At 44.1% G+C, this 22,189-nt stretch overlaps 1 protein-coding gene across 2 annotated transcripts in view; it reads right to left on the bottom strand.

Annotated features, from left to right (window-relative positions):
• Slc26a5 (solute carrier family 26 member 5) overlaps positions 1-17,336 on the bottom strand; it is a 46,394-nt gene extending 29,058 nt beyond the window's left edge. Inside the window, exons 1-2 of one of the 2 annotated variants that reach the window (XM_060373931.1) lie at positions 17,271-17,336; positions 13,883-13,990 (exon numbers count right to left, since the gene is read on the bottom strand). The gene's annotated coding sequence lies outside the window, so the exon portion shown is untranslated. Of the gene's footprint in view, positions 1-13,882; positions 13,991-17,270 lie in introns of those variants that run through there. The other variant, XM_021647654.2, reaches the window with a different exon arrangement.
• Between the last annotated feature and the right edge of the window lie 4,853 nt (positions 17,337-22,189).

Raw genomic sequence — 22,189 nt, 5'->3', positions numbered from 1 at the left:
CTCAGAGCAATAAATGGGTAATGTGTAAATGTTAACAATAGTTCATGTTAAGGTTAGTGACTGGCCCGCAGTCCAGTGCTTGGAAGCGTAAGTCAAGTGAACGCTGACGACCTGTATGTCAAACCAACAAACGATGCTAAGACTGGTCCTTAAATTAGCCGCATGTCTTTAAAGGCATTTTACCTTCTTTCTTGAGTCTGTGTTTCACTTGCTGTTCTGTTCAGTGCCGAGGCTTGTGCTGCCATAGAGGTCTGTGGTGACTTCCACAGCAGTCCCAGGTAAACACCATGAGTGCACTATAATACTGTTGTAAAGCTGTCTGTGTTTGGGAGACTGTGGTGGGGCTGATACCCTTTCCCTTGATACATACTGACAATGACTTGTATAAGTAAAATAAATATTTGTAGAACAAAATGTCAAACATGGTTGCACACAGGTTATACACAAGAATGCTTACAGGAGAATTATAATAGTAATTGGAAAATTACAAACTACTTGTATGTAATAAAAATACAAGTTATACACATACATGGAGTAATAAGTAATATGTAAGTAGCTAAAAGAAATAAAGCAGCTCTGTACACATCATTAGCAATAAATCTCAAGGACTTAGTTTTTCAGTAAAAAATGAGATGTTAATGGGCATTTATATGTAATAAAATTAAAGACTCCAGAACCTGGGCAGCAATGCAGAAAAGCCAAATATTCAAGTCTAGCCTGGACCACATAGTAACTATCAGTCTAGCCTGGGCTGCATGGAGCCATCCCACCTTTACATAAAAACACATAAAATCATTCATAACAATGATAAATCAATAAACAGAAAGGCCAGGGTGGAGAAAAGGAGACTAAGACTGCAAAGGGCTAGTCATCTTTTAAACAAACTGTGTCTGCAGTGTTTCAGGCTGTGACAAAGTGGGCCTGACCAGTGAGATGTGTAGTTAAGGTCATATTAGCCAGGATTTATGTCACTGTGATCAAATTCCTGAGCAAAACAAGGGGAAAGTTTATAGGTTCAGTCCATTGTAGCAGAAGGGTATGATAGAACAGGGTGGCTCGCCTTACAGTAGCCAGGAAGAAGAGAGAAAAAAAAGCGATGTCGGCGAGGAGGGCAGAGAGAGAGAGAGAAACTGAGCTCTTTGAAATCTTCCAAGTGATGGCCACTGACCTGCTTCCTCCAGCCCAGGCAGCACTTCCTAGAGTTCCCAGCTGGCTATCAAGTATTCAACACCGAGGGAGAGAAAACGCTGGTGTGGGTTCCCCGAGTTTTGGTACTTGTTTTTACCTCTGGATCACACACAGTGTAATGAAAAGTTAAGCACACAGCAGCTAACCCCTGTGTTCCCAAAGGAAGTTAAGTGGGGTTAAGTAACTACACATGTGGGGCCCGGTGGACTGTGCCTTGATAATTTTGGTCAACACAGCCCCCTCATGGTGCGAAGTGAGGCTTTCAGCTTTTATGGAATCACATCTAGGGAGGGGGTGTGCTAAAATCATCAAAGACAAACACATTCAAGGAGGTTGATAACGCAACAGCCTAGAGTGAAACGGAATGAATATAACAAAGGGTGACGGGAAAATACCACAGTCTGAATATTTTGGTTACTTTGTGTTGCGTGGCTGTTATCAGTGGTTGAGCTACAGGGCTCTGCCCTCATGGATGGGATTTGGCGTCCTGATGGAAGGAGTTTGCCTCTTCTCACGCCACCTGCCAGCTGAGGACATGTTTGTGATGTTTTGTGATAGCAGCACAAATGTGCCATGACAGGAATGATAACTCCGGCAAAGGAGATCTTTTGCAGCAGAATCTGTAATGATCACATCTTTTATTTTGGGTTCAGAAGCCTTGCAGGTGGCTTCTCATCTGTGTTTGTTTCTTGTTTGTTTGTTTTCGTGGCCACTCACGGAAGAAATCACTTCAATGACAATGAAACACAGAAGAAACAATGTAAGACCACTTCCCCCTTCCACCTCTTTCTTTTGACATTGTTTCATGGTGTAGCCCAGGCTGACCTCTAACTGGGGATCACTCTGCTTCAGTTTCTCATTCAGAAGGGGAAAGAGGATAGACACCAGAAGTGGTAGAAGAGAGGGAACAGGATGAGAGCCTCCCACAGATGTCCTCTAAGAGACTTTACCCAGGAGGGGATAGAAGCAGAGACAGAGACTCACAGCCAAACTTTGGACAGAGCACAGGGAGTCTTATGGAAGAAGGGGGATATGGAAGGAACCAGAGGGGACAGGACCCACACAATGAGACCAACAAAGCCAAAAACAGCAGGGCCTATGGAGGACTGTAGAGATGGATGCATCAACCAAAGACCATGCATAGAAAGGACCTAGTCCCCCTGCCCGGATGTAGCCCATAGATGGCTCAGTCTCCATGTGGGTGCCCTAGTAAAAGGGAAGAAGAGACAGTCTCTGACATGAACTTGGTTGCTGCTCCTTGATCACTTCTCCCTGGTGGGGCTACCTAGCCAGTCCACAGAGGAAGAGGTTCTGGGCAGTCCTGATGGGACCTGATAGGCTAGGGTCAGACAGTAGGGGAGGAGAACTTCCCTTATCAGTGGACTAGGGGAGAGGAATAGGGAAGAAAGAGGGAGGAGGGTGGGCGAGTAGGAGCTGAGGGAGGGGGTTACAACTGGGATACAAAATGAATAAATTATAAAACAAACAAACAAACAAACAAACCAAACCAAACCAAACCAAAACAGAACACTGGTTTTTGACTCTGCGTGAACCAATCTCTTCTGTTACTTAAAAAATAAAAAAAATACTGAAGCCTGGCTTCAAAAAGTCAAAAGAACTCAGCCTAGGGGGTAGGCTCTCTCTCTCTCACTTTCTCTCTCTGTGTTTATGTGTGTGTCTGTGATGCAGGTACGTGTGTGTGTGTGTGTGTGTGTGTATGTGGTGCAGGTACATGTGTGCACTATCATCATCGTTATTGATTTTTAAAGCATCCTAAGATGAGTCAAACAATTCAAGTTGTAAAACACCGGTTTACAACTTAAGACAGAGAGGTATGGAAAAGACTCAAGGAAATGACACAGGAACAATTCTAGGCTTTTAGGGAGTTCGTAGTGAAACCTAAAGCCAGATGAGACTGTTTTTAAATGGAAGCTCTACAGGACATCATACAATATAACCAATATAATACAGCCAGGACCCGTGTTAGTAGTACACACGGTTCTGAACTTGCCGTTTTCATGGTGGGCACTGGTGCTCAGCCTCGTCTGTGCTCTGGAGTCACCTGGGCAGCTTTAATTACACCCGATGCCTGACTCCATTGCCACAGATGCTGATTTAAGTGTTCTGGGAACCAGGCAAGGAGGGAGCATTTTTAAAAGCTCTCAGGTGTTCTACTGTGCAGTCACCCGCCAAAGGAAACCATTGATTTACACTGGCGTGATGGCTCATGCCTACAATCTCAGTACTCGGGATGCCGAGGCAGGGGGACTGCTGAGAGTTTCAAGGTCAGTCAAAAACCGAGCGGTAGCAGCAAAACTATCACAAAACCATTGATTAGGAGAGGGCGAAACAAATAGTACCTGCCTGCCTGCCTACGCCCTAACTACCTTCCTACCCACTAGCTTATCTCCCTGTCCACATATCCCCCCCCCGCCTGCCTACTCATCTTCCCTAAAAATAAGAAAAGGAAACATCTGAGTGGGATGTAAGTAAGCCGTGCAAAGGCGTTATATTTCTCTCTTCTTCCGTCTCTCAAACATTTAACGCAAATTACAAAAGAAACATTTAGCATTTAGTTCAAGTTCTATTTTCAACAGCCAGGAAGCAAACACTTTTAGAATGATTTATAATATCTTCTACTCCAGAGTTTTAGATCCGAAACAGTCTTGGAGATGTTCGCTGTAACTTTCCAAGGTGAGACAATGAAGCCATTCACACCCACTCGGGGGTAAGTGACTTATCCCCAAACATTTAAAAATAAACTGTTTCCTATTCAAAGTCATCAGGCTTTAAAGACCCAGATCTGTGTGAATAAAAGTAGCTTCAGAATTGTTGGCTTTCAGTTAAGAGCTGAAGGCAAAACTAAGGTGTTGACTCTAATGAGCCGACCTTCTCAGTCCCTTCCTGGGACTTGGACCTGTGCAGTTAGGCCAGTGAGCCCCAGGCGCTCACTGTTGCTGGGCTATCAGAAACAAGCTACCATGACTATCACTGTGTATGGGCGCTGGCGATTGAACTCAGGTCCACCTGCTTATGACAAGCACCTCACCAATAGAGATGTCTCTGAGCCCTGGGGTTTGTTCTATTTTAAAGCTCATGGAGTGAGGAGCAGGCACAACCTGTTGGCACACAGACTGAGCTTCGTGGTAGTTCAACCTGCGATGACTTGTCATGACGTCACCATGACCTTGTTGGTCAACTTGACACATTCAGGGAGAGGGACCCTCCACTGAAGAATTGCCTCCGTCGAAGAGACCAGGGACATGTCCGTCGGGCATTTTACTGATTTCTAATTGATGTAGGTGGGTGTGGGCTGTGTGAGGAAGATGTCACTGAATGTAAGCCTGGGAGCAAGCCAATCAGCAGCACTCCTCCATGGTTTCTGGTTCAGTTCCTGCTTCAGTTCCCACCTCCTGGTTCCTGCTTCCAGCTCTTGCCTTGACTATAAACTTTAAGCTGAAGTTAACCCTTTCCCCTCAAGTTGCTTTCAGGTAAGATGTCTATCAAGCAACAGACAAAAGTGTTCACTCTGTTGGCTTATGTTTGGTGACTGTTACGCAAGCTCAAAACTGCCTGCTGAATCCACACGAAATAACTTGCTTTTGTGAGGTTGGCTGTACTTAGAGACCAATACATTACTGTTCATTGCCTTAGGACACATGGTATGGATGTCTGCTGCAATCCACTTCCTTGAAGCTCATCTTACAGGTAGGCAGGCTCACAGGAAGGGAGGAAGTACACGGGAAAGACCAGAGGTTTTGGGGGCGGGACCAAAAGAGTGTTGGTGAGGGAATGAGGAAACATCAAGGCTCAGGAAATGAAACTGAGTTTCCGATATATGTGTTTCCTTTTTTTTTTTTTTTGTCATGCCCACTGTAAAAAGTTGGAAACATACTTCATCCACAAATTACACATATTAAGTGTATATTATAACTGTACATATATGCATAGTATTACCGATATCTGGTGTATTTACATGGCTGAGAAATCATTTTGGCAGCTTTGAATTCTATCTTAACACTGTCCCTGAGTCATTTTGTTATGTCATTAAACAGTCTTATAAGCATAGATTTTAATGGCTGCGTGATATCCCCTAATAATATATCTACAATGATTTAGTTAATCAGCAACTCTTATCAATACTTCTTTAGGCTTCTTTCACTATTTTGCTATTACAAATGAAAATATATATATATACAATGTTAAAGCAATGTTGATACTGATTGTGAGTCACACTTTTTATGAGCACATAAAGCAGAAGGAATTAAAGTAACATGGGCAGTCTGTGCTGATGAGGGTCTTATGAAACACAATAGTCAGAACCAGTTATGGTCGCCAGCTGTTCTGAAACATCAGGCAAGGAGTCGCAGCCCCCACATGAGTAACACTGCCCACACATTCAGATGAAGAGCCTCAGGCTCTGCTGGAAGCATGACGGCTGGGGCTGAATGAGGTTTGTCCCACTTCAGAGAGCATGTTCTTATCATGCTGGCCTCATTGAGGGTGTGTTAGACTGAGCGTGACGATGTTCCTCTAACTGATATTAATGGTAGGTATTTCCCCACTTTTCATGATTTATTGTTTATAAAGAAAAGTGGGTTAAGCCCAAATGAGAAGCTGGGTTCAAAGAAAACTTCAGAAAGGACTAGATTTTAACTTCAGCAAAGTTAAACTTTATCTATGAATGCTCACCATGGGGAAAAAGAACATTCAAATGTCTTTATTCACCTCCGTTTTTGTTAACTTACATCTCTATGTTTAATTTATTTGCCTCTATTACCAATTAGGCCAATTCATTCTTTCTAGTCTCTTCTAGAATGGCTAATAGATGTTTGTTGAACCATCAAAATTCATTCTTTCTAGTCTCTTCTGGAATGGCTATTAGATGTTTGTTGAACCATCTTGTATCAGTGTCTTGTTTTATGTGCTCTCTCTCTCTCCCTTTCTCTTCCCCCTCTCTCCCTCTCCCCTCCCTTTATGTGTTTGTGTGTGTGTAAACAAGCACATGTACACACATGTAGAGGCCAAAGCAGGACACTGGATGTCTCCTATTGCTCCGCACCTTATTGTCTTGAGGCAGAGTGCCTCACTGAGCCACAAGCTCTCCTCCATTTTCACTGGGCTGGCTGACTGCCGAGCTCTCTGCTTCCACACGTCTCTAATGCTGGGGCTGCAGGCATGCCCCACTTTCTGGTGTGGGTGCTGGGGATTCAGACTCAGGCCTTTATGCTTGCAAAGAAAGCGTTCTTTCTCAATGAGCCGTCTCCCCAGCCCTTCACTGGGTCTTTGTATCTTTCGAGTGTGTCATGGCCCTCATGCTCCTAGCACCCAACCATCATAATAAGGTTTAAGTATTTTAAGTTAAAGGTCTATATTTTCATTATTATATCTTTTTGAAATAGGCTTATTCAATTTTCATAATATGCTGATTCCTTCCTTGGTGTTTTATTTTATTTATTTTATGTTTTAAGACAAGGTCTCTATATGGTCTTTCCTGTTGTCCTAGAACCCATTATATAGACCAAGAGGGCCTTGAACTTACAGAGACTCTCCTGCTTCTGCCTCCGAAGTGCTGGGATTAAAGGCGTGTGCTTCATGCCTGGCCCTCTCTTGCTTCTTTACTCATTCTACATTTTTAACACACTTATCATCTTGTTATTGTATTTTTTTCCTTTTGAGAAAAGGTCTCTGTAGCCCAGGCTAGCCTTGAACTCCCTGTGTATCTAAGGAGGACCTGAAACTTATTTTGCCTCTACCTGCCCAGTGCTGGGAATACAGGTATGCACCACTATACCAGTTTAATGTCATGCTGGCTGTCAAACCCAGGGCTTCACACATCCTAGACAAGCACTATGCCAAAAGACCTATCTCCCCATCTCTTTGTATCATTATGTATCTCAGGCTGGCCTTGAACTTTTTCTAAATTTATTTTTATTTTTATTAATCCCAGTTTATTCACTTTGTATCCCCCCTGTAGCTCCCTCCCTCCTCCCTTCCCAGCCCCACCCTCCCTCTCTCTTCCCACCCATGCCCCTTCCCCAGACCACTGATAGGGGAGGTCCTCCTCCCCTTCCCTCTGATCCTAGTCTATCAGGTCTCATTAGGAGTGGCTGCATTCTCTTCCTCTGTGGCCTGGTAAGGCTGTTCTCCCCTCAGGGGGAGGTGATCAAAGAGCAGGCCAATCAGTTCCTGTCAGAGACAGTCCCTGTCCCCATTACTGTAAACCCACTTGGATACTGAACTGCCATAGGCTACCTCTGTGCAGTGGTTCCAGGCCATCTCCATGAGTGGTCCTTGGCTGGAGTATCAGTCTCAGAAAAGACCCCTGTGTCTAGACTTTTTGGATCTGTTGCTCTCCTTGTGGAGCTCCTGTGCTCTCCAGGTCTTTCTATCTCCCCCTTCTTTTATAAGATTCCCTGCACTCTGCCCAAAGTTTGGCTATGAGTCTCAGCATCTGCTTTGATACCCTGCAGGTTAGAGCCTTTCAGAGGCCCTCTGTGGGTAGGCTCCTGTCCTGTGCCCTATTTTCTCCCTCCTCAGATGTCCATCCTCTTTGCCTTTCTGAATAGGGCTTGAGCATCAAGGAAATCATGAAATTTGCAGGTAAATGGTGGGAACTGGAAAAGATCATCCTGAGTGAGGTATCTCAGAAGCAGAAAGATGCACAGGGTATATACTCAGTCGTAAGTGGATATTAGACGTGTAGGATAAACATACTAAAATCTGTACACCTAAGGAAGCTAATCAAGAAGGAGGACTCTGGTCTTGAACTTTTAATCCCCCTCCCATAGCCTCCTGAGGGATGGAACTAAAGCCATATATCACCATAACAACTGCCTTTCCAATGTTTTAACTTTTCTTTCTCTCTCTTTCTTCCTCCCTTCTCTTCTTCTTCCCTCCCTCCCTCCCTCCATTTTTTTTTAACAGGGTCTCTCTACATAGCTCTGGCTATCCTGGAACTCACTATGTAGACCAGGCTTGTCTCAAACTTATAGAGATCCTCCTGCCTCTGCTTCCTGAGTGCTGAGATGACAGGTGTACAGTCCTGCACTTTAACTTTTCCTCTGACTGCTTTGCTTTCTTAGCTGATACTCCTTTGTGGGAGTTAACTGGTTTTTCAAATTGTGACACATATAAAATAAGAAGGGGAGTTGGTGCTCCGGGTGTTCTTGAGTGCCTACATTTGGAAAGCACTCCTGGACTCTACGTCTTCCCTGCCAGGGTCCTGGAGGCTTTGTTGGATGCTGTAATCTGGATATCAAGCCTTTTCTCTAAGAAAGGCTCATGCATGGTAGGGTTCTTAGATAGTGGATCCAAACATCGGGCTTTGCCGTACTGATTTAATCAATGGATTAATATGCTGTGGGATTCATAGCTTGACTATGTTAGTAGAGGTATTGGAACCCTCAGGAGTGCTAGAAGGAAGTAAATTACTGGGAGCGTGTCTTTTGGGGAGGCTATGTCTTATTCTGGGACTCTGTTACTCTCCCTCTGCTTTCTATCCACGTTGGGGTGAGCCATCACTTTGCATATGCCGCTTCACCATGCCCATGTCCAGGAGCATGGGCACGAACGTGAGCATGAACCAAAACCTTGGAAACAGCAAGCCAACATCCATCCTCCTCTAACTGGTTTCTCTTAAGTATCAGTCGCAGTGGTTACAAACAAAGAGAGTTTGCACTGGGCCTCAACACTTTGTTGTTATTTAACGTTAGGGCTTGAGGTTTCTGAGCAATAGCAAGAGTCATTTTGAAGTCAGGTCTGTGTGTTGCACAGGACCGGGTTTTACATGTTTAAGAGTGACTTTGTTTTACAGTGTCTTTGTTTTTGAATTCTCACTCAAGACTTGCTTCCCTATCTCGTTGCTCAGTTTTCCCTGGTCTCTAGCAATGGACTGTATAGGTCACTGGGCTTCAGGCCGACCCAGTGCTTAATTCCAGCTTCTCCATCTCCTGTGTGCTTGAGTTCATCTTTTCTTTCCAGGTTTGGATGGTATGTCCACGACACCACCCTGCATCCCACAGAGGAACTTCCCTGGGTTGTGCTGAATATGGCTTCCCACTTTACTGTTCTTTACATTTAGTTCTCTGCGTTCTTCTAGCTTTATTCATTCCAAGGTTATTTCTTCAAACACGTTGCTTTAGGCCATCATTTTTGTGTGTGTTTGTATGGGATGGGGTTGCTAAAGGAGTCAGCTTAGCCCTTCCCGCTCCCATCAGCCCCATTGTTATGACTGCAATTACTGTCCATTACTAGTTGAATCCACCAAATGGGATTTACACATACTTCCTAGCTATTCATCTTGAAGCTTATATGCTATGCTGTAATTTGTCTAAGCCACGTGTTTATTGCTTTGATTTTGAGGTAGGGTCTGGCTATTCTGCCCACGCTGAGCGTGAATGAAATCCTCTTGTTTCATTCTCTTGAGTAGTTAGGATTCCTGATGCGCCCCAGGGCTCCCGACACCCGAGCCTGGGAGCCAATGCCAACCTAGGATACATTCACTGTATTTGGGGGTCACTTCCACCATTTTGCACTCCACGCTGCCCTCCGTGCCTTCACCCTCATATTGCTGGAGCACATCCTCGAGCAACTGTTTCAGGATGAAATATCGTCATTTCACCTTTATGTGTAAGTGATAATTTTTACCGGCAATAGATTTCTATGTATGAAATCATGCTTCCCCCCAAAACTGAAAGAATTAGTGCACCGTATTCAATCCATTCCTCAGGCTTTCTGCCAATCTCCAGTAGACAAATTTGGTTTTCCATCAGAAAGCTCTAGGAGTCTGTGCCTTTGGCCTTGAAACTTTTTTATCTCTGGATGCTCATTCAATTGGTAGACCCCCATTCACATTAAATTTCTAATTAAAATATAATTCTATTACTTCCCCTTCTATTTCCCCCATCCATACCCTTGGATGTTCCTTATTCCCTTTGAAGTTGATGGACTTGTTTTTTTTATAATCATCTATTTGTCTGGCTGACTATGTGTCCATCTATGTGTGTATCTATGTACATAATACGGCCTGCTGAGTCCATTTTACTACAGGATTTTTTTTCCTGTAATTTCTTAGGCAACTCCTTCCCCTTGATTTGTCTTCTCCTTCTGAAGTTGTAGTGGATTGACTGAGCTGTTGTCATTTAGCCTCATTCTTGACATATTCTCAGCACATTCTCCATCTCTCTGTTAGGCAGCTTGAGAGATTTAGGTTTTTTATTTGACTAGAGAGAGAGCACAGATGGTAAAGGTACTTGCTGCTAAGCCCAAGGACCAGGATTCAATTCCTGGAACCCACAGGTAAAAAGAGAAAAATCAACTCCTGCAGATTGATTCAAACTTCTTCAGGTATCATGATCTACATGTATGTGCATACACATAAGCATACAAAATAGATAGCAATGTGATTTTTTTTAAAACTTTACTTTCAGCCTAATAAATATTTATTATTATTAATTATTATTATTACTATGAGATGGGGTCTTTCTAGGTTGAGTAGAGGTAATAAAATATTATTTTAGTAATATGTACAAATGTCTTGCATAATTTTTGGTTTATTTTTAAATTTATCCTTAATAGTATTCCGTTTTTGTTGTTTGTAAGTAATATGTACTTAATTATTCTGATGGTACCCAGATTTTTTAAAAATTATTTTCTTTTCTTTGAATTCTCTCTCTTCTGACAATAGCATTATTTATTTTGATTTTTTTCATGCTTCATTATAAATCAGGTTCTTCTTCATTCTATCTTTTCTTTACAAGTTAAGGGCTTCATAATTTTGCCTAATTCCTGCTGCTTTCTTCTACTGTATTGTCTATACATACTCTAGAATTAAGCTTTTCATCCCTTCCCCCCAAAATGGAGAGGAGAAGGCTTTGTGCACAAGAGTGGACCTTGGGTGTAGCTCGCCAGCCTCCAGGACAGAGGTCACCCTCTTCTTCAATGTCAGAAAGAGGAGTGATATGCAATTGACTCTTTGTATTTGTATCTGTAGGTTTTATTCACAACAGATTCAACCAACCACAGATAGAACATATGTGAATGACAGCTGTGTCCATCCTGAATAGGTTGACATTTCTTCTTATCATTTTCCCTATACAACTTTCTAGCTAGCATTAACATTATATTGTACAATATAAATAATTTATAGATGACTGCTTAACGTACATGGGAGGATGTGTGTAGATTATATACAAACACTATAACGTCTTTTATAAGTAACCTGGGTGTCTGGATTTTAGTAACTAAGAAGGGCGCTAGATACAATCTCCACAAATACTGAAGGTCAACTGTACCATGAGAAACTGGAGTTCACTGCAACTGATCCATAAAAACTTTGATGTTATCTTTTTCTTTTGGACACCATCACTCATGCATGTTTTTCATCTCTGATGAATCAATGTTTATATTTTCTTTGTGTGTGTGTGCATGTGTGTGTCCTTGAGAATCACTGGCTTCTTTGTGGTTGTCCTTACATTAATTATTATTATTATTTTTTTTGGTTGTTGTTTTATTTTGAGACAGGGTTTCTCTGTTTATCCTTGGCTGTCCTAGACTCACTTTATAGACCAGGCTGGCCTCAAACTCACAGCCTGAGACTGCCTCCCTGTGTCCTGGGACTAAAATTTCGATGTTTTGAATAAAAGATTAAAAAAAATAATTCAAAGATAATCTTAAGAACTAAGACAGCCAAATTGTGTGCACAATCGTTAATACATTATTAGGTGTATGGGAGGACAAATGCTCATACAAAAGCATATGAATATGCCTTTGGGTTTAATAATCATAAGGTTTCCAGTGAGGTTATGGTGACAAATCTATCTTTTTCTAGTGCTTTTGTTTTTGGTTCACTGTAAACAGCTGGTAAAGAATCAGTTGGGAAATAGTGAATCAGCCTATGCTCAATGTGTGACATCTTATGAGTAGCAATAAGCTAATTATTCATTTGATTATCAATAATCAAATGAATCCTGTCCTGGAGTTGTCTTTAATGGTGTCTGGAAGAGTTGGAGTGAGCAGGTCCTGTAGGTCTTAGGTTTCTGGTATCAGCTAAGGAATTTACTTCACTGCAAGTAAATTCCCACTCCAGAAAAAAAAGTCCTCTAACCAAGACATCCTCAAGGATTAGGTAAGAGCCTGGGATTGGCCCTCTGGTCAGATCAGGTGTGTCTGGGCCACTAGGTTATCATGGAGCTGTGCTCCACACACCGTGTACGGAAGCCCACAGGGAGCACAAAGGATCGAGACTCATAAGCCTACTTTTCCCAAGACAGGTGGAATGGGAAAGCTGTAGAACAAGCGTTGGGGAGTGTAGTTCCTTGCCACTGGCCTACCTGACTCTTACTTGGGTTCTTTTTCCTTTTTGATAGTTTGTCAGCTTGACTCTTTCTTTCTTGTACTAATTTGACAGTTTTAGATATACACTTTCTTTTTTCTTTTTGTATTCTAGGTAACTTGGGACATGAAGAAAGGAGCAGAGGAGGATGAAGAGTAGGATAAAATGAAGATAATGAGTCACACTTCAGGAAGTTACCTGAAAATCAAGGAATACTTTTTCAAGAGTGAAAATTACAGAAATTACAATGTAATGGCAAGGAGATCAGGTCACAAAAGTAAGTAAGGTAAGCAATGGGCTCTTGTTTTCCTGTCCTGCTCTGGTAACTCAATAGTCTCTGGCTACTTGAGAAAGGTGTGAGGATCACTTTTTATCTTAGCGTGGACACAGAAACTCACATTTCAGCTACAATCGAGGTGATTATCTTTATTCCTTGCTGACACCTCTCTTCCCCACCTCACAACTGCAGATCACTTCTAGGCAGTTTCAAGAGGCTATTAAACACTGGCATGGATACCCAGAGGAGAGATGTTATCATGCCCGGGGGCCTTTCAGAACAGCTGATCAATGCAGATAGGCAGAGTTTCACCCATCAAAAGAGATGGGAAGGTGAGAACTCAGCAAAGCATTGTGGGAGGAGAGAGCTGAGAAGGCGTAGCCCTGCTCCTGGATACACTGAAGTCTGGGCTGGACCACTGCTGAGAAATTCCTGTACCTGCACACTGAACCCTTGGCATGTGTGGTGCTGGTGTTTGATGAAGATTTTGAGGGCTTGCTTCTGTCCACAAAGACAGGGTCTCAGGCCAGTTCTTGGTCATCTTCTGCCTTGACTGGACATTAGTATTTCTTCAAATACTTTTTAAAAAACTAGAGATACCTGGGCTACAAGGCCAACAAAATCAAAATATTTGCTCTAAAAATAATATTTAGTTTTAAAGTAAACTCTTAGGCAATACAAGCACAATGGAATTCTCTGTAAGTGGTGAGAGCCACTGGTCCTGTACGCTGTCCTGTTGTTACACACAGAACTGGGACTCACCCGAGTGCACATGCCTAGCTTTACTGGATTAAAGCCATGGATTTACCCATCCAGTGACTTCTACCCATGATATGCTGGAGTTGGCCACTAGCCACTAACTTGCCACCAGAACAGGGTTAAGTCAAAGAGGACGGATCTCTAAAAATAGTTAGCCTGATGCTGATCTAAGTTCAACAGAGCAAGCTCTGGCTTGCTCTCACACTTTCCTTCCAAGTAGCAGTGTGTGGCCTGTGGCAAACGTAAGGATTCCTTTGGTTCAGGCACACGCTGTTGCTACCTATGGCCTGCTCATAGGGATTTCCAGGGCGCCTTTTACTCACCCAGATCCAACGTATAGCACAAGGTACAGGGGATGGAAAGCCGGCTGGGAACTCCAGGTACAGGGCAGTCAACTGCTGAGGGCTGGAAAAGGGACTGTTCGCCCTCCCCTGTGCAAAGAAGAAAGGAAAAGTAACCCAACAGTTTCTGAGGGAAACTATGGCCAGAATATTTTGTTCTCTTTTTTATCCTTTCCTTCTTCCTTCCTTCCTTCTTTCCTTCCTTTCCTCCTCTTTCTTTCTTTCTTTCTTTCTTTCTTTCTTTCTTTCTTTCTTTCTTTCTTTCTGCCTTTCTTTCTTTCTGTCTGTCTTTCTTTCTGTCTTTCTTTCTTTTGTGTGTTGGGGGAGGGCACATGTGTCATAGTATAACCTGGAAGTCAGAGGGCAACTTGTGGGAGTTGCTCCCCTCTTTTTGTCATATGAGTTCCAGGGATCAAATCTGGCTGGAAGGCTTGGGAGAAAGCACCTTTACCTGCTGCACCATCTCTTCAGCCATTGTCATTCATAATGAACCCATTCCCTTCCGTAGTAAGACATACTTACTGTTGTCACAGTGGTTTATGTGGCATACGATACTTACATGATATTAAAAAAAAATGAATATTTTTTCTTAAAGAGAAACTGTGAGTGTGTGTGTGAGAGACAAGGTTCAGTGTATGTGTGTTTGTTAGTGTGTATCAAACCTGGAGCTTTATAGTGGTCTAACATGCACTTATACCCTTAGGTACCTTTCTTTAGTTATTTTAAGTCAGGGTCTCCTAACCTGTTCAGGTTAGCCTCAAACTTGTGATACTTTTGTCTCAGCTTCCAGAGTAGCTGGGATTAGAGGCTTGAACTACCAGGAGTTCAATTTTTGAGCCCAATTACTCTCATATTCATTAGGACAGGATTCCATGTGAGAAACTGTTCCCTCAAATGGGGTCCCACTACTGGGAGTGAATCTTTCATGGGAGCAGGAAAAATACAAATGTGAGAGCATTGGTCGTGGCGGGGCACACTTGTAATGCCAGCACTTGGGAGCCGGAAGTGGGAGGACAGTGGGCTCAAGGCCTGCCTCAGTTACATAGGAGGCCTGAGACCGGGTGCTGGGGGGATGCTGCTAACATAAAAAGCAATCTTGGTCAGTTACAAAGTACCGGCCTTTTTTAGTCTCACGAATGATACAGTTGGTACACCTCCTTCATACACAACTTACTCAAGAGCCTAGGAGGTTCTGTTTCTGGGTCTGATCCCCAAAGCTGCAGAAGCTGGACATGGCGGCATATCCCCGTAATCCTAGCATTTGGGAGGTAGCCCTTGGCTATGTAGTTGGAAGCCAGTCTGGGCTACATGAGACTGTATCTCAAAAAAATAAAAGAAAACATTTCATGAAATCGGGAGAGACCCTGGAAGATCAAATGTGTCCATTTGGACTTTGTTTCAAGAGTTCACAAAGCAAAGCAATGGAAAAGCATATTTTTCCTCGCTTTCCCCATTGATTTTAACTGTGTTAATGGCAATGAAAACACCAGACTGTGTCCTAGAAAACTGTTCTCTTTGGAATCATTGACATATGCAAGGGCAGAAAAAGTTATCACAAGGTGCAGCAGAATATCCAGAAGGCATTGCACAGGAGCTAAAAGCTGATTTGGATTGTCGGTCAAACAGGCTGCACAAACTTGCATCTACAGCTCTCCACTCAGCTAAGACGGAGGTCCCCCAGCTAAGACAGAGGTCCCCCAGCTAAGATGGAGGTCCCCCAGTCATTAGTCGTCAGCGCTTAGCAAGATGCCTCTACACGGAGGACACTGAAATACTTGGATTGCGTCAATTCTTTTGGTATCACTCATAAATTAATGAGGACCGTGTAACTCTGTCTAGTTTCAGAGTAGGTAAGGAGAGAAAAAGGCAGTGCTGGGCGACAAAATGGGGCTCCCGGTGTTACGTAACCGACCAGAAGGTGTCCAGCAGTGCGCTTAAGGTATCGGCCAGAGCAACCTTACCCAGGAATTCTTGACTCTTCAGTTTCTTTCTGACCCAAACTGGTTTGACTTTCATTCCCTCCCATTGCTCAGGTCTCCTGATCCAAGGCAGTTCTCTGCTCCCATCCTTAGAAGGGTGGGCTGGCACGAGTGTGTTTTAGCCAGGGTAGGAGCTAGCTTGTGACAGATCCTGACTTTCGCCCCCAGTCCTCCCCCAACGAATTTACATTTTGTTCTTATTTTTTAAATGCTTAGACTTCCTATTACATATTTCAGATTCCCCTCCATTTCCATGCTCTGCTGGTACCTAGGCCTTCCAGTGCATTTAGTCTGTAGGCCCATGGGCCTCACACATCTCAAGACAGTAACGAATGAGGCTCAACATGTTAATAGATGTCAATGTCATATCATAAAGTCAAATTTTGGACACTCTTGGTGGATACTATCCGATACAAAACAGCTGAATTGTCCCACAAATTGGTTGTTGATGACTTTCCATCATCATCTTCACCATCATCATCATCATCATCATCATCATCATCATCATCAACATTACTATTATTTGTTCTAGTTCCAGTGGTACCACAAGAGTCCTCCCTGGTGGGAAGGTGTCTCCCTTACTCCTCTTCAGGTCTGACCAGGACCAGAAGATCCTGGCAGTTTTTCTATCTTACCATGCTAGTTCACCAAGAATGTCCATCCAGCCTGTGTCCCGGGCAGAGACTGGCCCATGGGCAGGCGAAAGGGGGAGAGTTAATACCGGTAAAATTTGTTGAAAGCTAAGGGCTCCCATCAACCACCTCTGAGCCACACTATAGTGGAACACCTGCCATCTAAGTGATTTAGTGAGCATAGGATTTTTGTGAGATTTAGTGAGACCAACATGGCATTTCAGGGCAGAAAAGCTCATAGCAGCCCACGTCCCTAACTGGGAAGTTTAGTGAAGTTCATGTTTTATTGAGTATTGAGCAGAGGGGCCACTCTGGGAGTCCAGGAACCTGGAAAGGCAGGTGCTAGCAGAGTCCACCCGACTAAACTGTAGGGAGCCGGTCTCCAGAGGGGGATGAGTGGAGACAGACAGGCTAGCGCTAAGAGGGGCCCCGGACGCTGGCCACCATGAGGCAAGCAGAAGACAAGGCCAGCTCAGGCTGTACTGGGAATGATGAAAACAAGGTGAGGATCAAAGAGACCTCAAAAGTACGGGGGTTTCAGAAAGTTTATAGATAAAAGCACATCTTGTCAACCTTCCCCTGTTGAGAACCTGCAACAGGGGCATAGACAGTCAGATGGACTGGCCATTAGTGGGAGAAGACAGCAAGCGTCAGGCAGAGAGATAGACCCACAGGAAAGGCGGTGACAGTCAAGGCCCAGGGTCTGGTGAGCTCTAGGTCCCCTCCAGAGCTCCCGGGACCCTGGCCACCAGTACTCACCCGCCACCAGCCAGCGCTGCCGGGGCTGCGCAGGGCGGAGCCGCCGCTGCCGAGTACAGCACTTCAGGGCTTAGTTGCGGAGCTCTCCAGCTCTCCGAGGAGGCACAGGTGGCCAGCCTGTGCTGGAGCAGTAACTCGAGCCGCCCCGCCTCAGAGGCCCGGACGTGGGCTTCCCTGCTCTCCACAGGTCTCCTCTCAAACACCTAGAACTCTCTAAGATGCACTGGGAAACTTAGACCTGGGTAAAATTACCTGCACGCCCATGGGTGACTGGGTTGACGCTTTCATTCCCCACTTGGCGAGTTTGTCAGCGTAGGGTTTGAACAGCTTTAAGGGGGCTGCAGGGGCAATCAATAGAAAGCTTTGATGGCTGCCTTTGAGGAACACTTTACTTGCTAATAGTGACCCGTGTGCACGGGACAGCGCGTGGGCATGGGACAGCCGGCACTGGAGTGAGAACTTATAAAGCAGCTGTTCTGTTTGAAGCAGATTACCATGTTACCTAGTTCAAGAGAGAGGAGGAATGGAAGAGAAAGGAGGGAGAAGGAACCGGTCTGTTTAATTTCCTCCAGCCAGGATTTGCAAGCCTGGGTGCCAGCAGCCGACACAGCCAGGGAGGACATGATTTCTCTATACAGGCAGCCCTGCTTCTGTGGTTTAGCAAGGCTTACGATCGGCTCATCAGAAACACTGCTGTTTTGATTTGTGCATTTCTGAGGTCCCAGGCAGTAGTGACATATGAGGGCTGTAGCAGCCCTCTTAAAGCTGGAGAGAGGGCTTGGAGTCGCCAATTGCCCTTCACAAGGAAACCAGACTGCCTGTCTGGGGTGGCCGGTGGCTGGGACCCTGTATCAGAGGAACAGCTGCAGATTCTTGTTCCAAAGGAAGGGTGCTCTGTTCAAGTACACCAGGGCGACACTCAGGAATCTGCTATGTTCTAACGCCCCCTCCCCCGTTAGGCTTTTGGCCACCTCAGAACAAGTCCTTGTGGAGAAGTTTTCCAAGGAGAAATTGGCTGTCGTGACATGCATTTTTGCTGTCAGTCGCCTTGAACTCGGCCTTTGTCATTTTGAGTTTGGCTTGTCACATGTTTGCCCTGTAGCTTAACGCTTCTGAAGCTATAAGCGCAGATGCAGCGCTGTGGACCTGGCTAATGATGCTGAGTTGGATTCAGGAGCCCTGAGTTGATCAGAAGTCTCTGGGCCGTTAGAGAGCCACACTTGTGTAGAAATGAAGTAGATGGATAGGTTAAACATTACTGCTGGTGAAGCACCCGGAACCCTAAAATCACCATGAACAACAGTTTGAGTTTCAGGCACTGGGCCCACCCATCTTTTTTTCTTAATTTTTTTTTTTTTTAATTGAGACAGGGTTTGTCTGTGTAGTCTTGGCTGTCCTGGAATTTGCTCTGTAGACCAGGTTAGCCTTGACCTCACAGAGATCCACCGGCCTCTGTCTCTTGAATGCTGGGATTAAAGGTGTGTGCCACCACTGTCTGGAAGGGCTTGCTCTTTTTTTAAAATTAATTTTTTATTTATTAAAGTTTATTAATTACAGTTTATTCACTTTGTATCTCCCCTGTACCTCCCTCCCCCCTCCCATCCCAATCCCACACTCTCTCCCCCTTCTCCACCCATGCCCTTCCCCCAGTCCACTGATAGGGGATGTCTTCCTCCCATTCCTTCTGATCCTAGTCTATCATGTCTCATCAGGAGTGGCTGCACTGTCTTCCTCTGTGGCCTGGTAAGGCTCCTCCCCCCTCAGGGGGAGGTGGTCAAAGAGCAGGCCAATCAGTTCCTGTCAGAGACAGTACCTGTCCCCATTACTATGGAATCCACTTGGACACTGAACTGAATGGGCTACATCTGTGTAGGATTTTAGGTTATCTCCATGCATGGTCTTTGTTTGGAGTATCAGTCTCAGAAAAGACCCCTGTGCCCAGATTTTTTTGGTTCTGTTGCTCTCCTTGTGGAGCTCCTGTCTTCTCCAGGTCTTACTATTTCCCACTTCTTTCATAAAATTCCCTGCACTCTGCTCAAAGTTTGGCTATGAGTCTCAGCATCTGCTTTGATACCCTGCAGGGTAGAGCCTTTCAGAGGCCCTCTGTGGTGGGCTCCTGTCCTGTTCCCTGTTTTCTCCCTCCTCTGATGTCCATCCTCTCTGCCTTTCTGAATGGAGATTGAGCATCTTAGCCAGAATCCTCCTTCTTGATTGGTTTCTTTAGGTGTACAGATATTAGTATGTTTATCCTATATTATATGTGGAGAAAAGGGAACCCTCCTCCACTGCTGGTGGGAATATAAACTTGTACAGCCACTTTGGAAATCAATCTGGCACTTTCTCTGACAAATAGAAATAGTGCTTCCTCAAGATCCAACTATACCACTCTTAGGCATATATCCAGAAGATGCTCAAGTACACAACAAGGACATTTGCTCAACCATGTTTTTAGCAGTTTTATTTGTAATAGCCAAAACCTGGAAACAACCCAGATGTCCCTCAATGGAGGAATGGATACAGAAATTGTGGTACATTTACACAATGGAATACTATTCAGCAATTAAAAACAAGGAAATTATGAAATTTGCAGGCAAATGGTAGGAACTAGAAAAGAGCATCCTGAATGAGGTATCCCAGAAGCAGAAATACACACAGGGTATATACTCACTTATAAGTGGATATTAGACATATAATATAGGGCTTGCTTTTTTAAGTAGAAGATTTACATTTTATTTTAGAGTATGCATGTATGTTTGTGTCTGTATGCCATGTGTGTGCATATACCTTTGGAGGCCAGAAAAGATCCCTGGAGCTGGAATTACAGGCAGTTGGGAACTTCCTGACTTGGGTGCTGGGAACTGAACTCAGGACCTGAGCCATCTCTCCAATCCCTTATGTTGGTATAATGTTTTTTTGGAATGTATACATTTTACCCTTGTTTATTCAAATGCTGATTTCTCTCCTCCATTCTCTGGTTTCAATCTGGACATTGCATTGTGATACTTATTCTAAGCATCACCTGTCTCAACTTTGTGTAAACAGACCAAAACAACAAGTCACAATGTTGAGCAATGGAGAGAAAGGAGTAGGAGGGAGAGGAGAGGAGCCAGAGGACAGGAAGTAGTGGGATTCAGAGAGGCTGGGAGAGCAGAGGCAGGAGGAGAGGTCTTGGAACTATGTGGAGATACGGACAGGACCTAAGATTTCACAAAAAGCAAGAATAATGGGTGAATCTAAATGTTAGGAAACTATGAGGGCTTGGAGGTTTAGGATGGAGTAACTATTGCCCAGCATTGTGATCTAGGTTGATTAAATAAATCCCAGTCTCTGTGTGGTGATTTGGGTATACAGCTGTTTAGGACTAACCCCAGATTTACTAAAAGATATATCAATAGTAAATATTAATCGCCACCTACAACACCCTTATTTTTAAGTCTTTGAATCTGTAGAACGTTAACATGATTTAAACAGTGAAAATGGCACACAGACTCAGAAGCGCCCCCCCCCACTTCTTTCCACCCTCTCTACCTGATGCTCTGAGTAAACAACCTCAGAACCTTCTGGTTTATTCTCCCTGTGTTTCCTTTTGCACAGCTAAAGGACACAGAAGGTGAGATGCTCTCCATGCCCTTATGCAATTAGCATCTTCCACGTACCCATATGTTAGGGAAGTCACTTCACCTCACCTCACAGACATCTTCCTTGTTCTCTTTTACAGCTTCACGACTCGCTGTGTCTATATATATTCCAATGGCTTTATAGGACGAAATAGGCATCCAATTTCTCTAGCAGCAGTCAGCTCCACTCCAAGGTACTGGTCAGTTGAGCTGTGGGCTACCTAAGCTCCCATGGGAGCCAAAGCATCTCGGTGCTGCACAAACAGGAAGGGAGAAAAGTAAGAGGGGAACTCTGGCCTACGCTGTCAAAGCCAAGCCACAAGGTCACTGTTTATTTGATAGCAGCGTGGTGTTTTGATAGGCTGATGGTGAGGCCATTCAAATCAGAGTGCACTGAGAATGGCATGGGTTGAGGGAAACTAACATGAATGATGAAATCTTGCCACAACCCTGGTTTTGACAGAGGAGGAGATGTGTGGTGCTGAGGAACAGTTATTGAGTGCCTAGAATAATCCTCCTTTGCTTTTTTTTTAATCAATATCAGAACATAAAGGATACTAGCATTTAGGTACTTTGTTATAGTTAGGACATTAAGAGGAATATCAAGGAATTAACTTCAAATTACCGAAAGTATGAACATGGAAGGGATTGTGTTAGGATTCAAAATGTCTGGGTTCTTCCCCAGCCTCTAAGAGAGTGGTTTAGTTTCTAATAGATTGTGGAGGAGTTAAAAATGACTGTCTTGGGGCTGGGATGACAATTTGTAAGGTGCTTTTATTGCTGGCATGAAAATTTAAATTTGATATTAAGGATCCACATAAAAAAAGAAAAGCTAGACATGGCAGCATGCTGTTCTAATCCCAGTGCTGGGGAGTTGGAGAGCCGTGGATCACTCAGGCTCATCGCTCAGCCCAGCCTAGACTGCTTGGAAAAGTCTAGGCCAATGAGGGATTCTGGAGAGAGAGAGAGAGAGAGAGAGAGAGAGAGAGAGAGAGAGAGATCGAGCAAGAGAGTGCTAGAGAAAAACAGAGGGAGAGACAGAGACACCAAGACAGAGAAGAGAGATAGAGATGCACACATGCATGCATTCACACACGGGGGGGGGGGGGGAGGGAGATAGAGAAAGGGAGAGAGAGAGGTTGATGACATGAGGTTGAGTATTGACCTGCTCATCAAGAGTAACAGACACACAAACAGGTGTCTAACTCATCACAGCATGTGTGCTTTCTGTGAGCCCTGATAGTAAGGGGCTACTGTAATAACCTCGGTGTGAGCTGGGTTCCCGTCTCTTGGTTTACTAAG

This window comes from Meriones unguiculatus, chromosome 21, assembly GCF_030254825.1.
Source record: "Meriones unguiculatus strain TT.TT164.6M chromosome 21, Bangor_MerUng_6.1, whole genome shotgun sequence".
Lineage (NCBI taxonomy): Eukaryota > Metazoa > Chordata > Mammalia > Rodentia > Muridae > Meriones > Meriones unguiculatus.
This window is presented reverse-complemented; position numbering and strand designations above follow the sequence as displayed.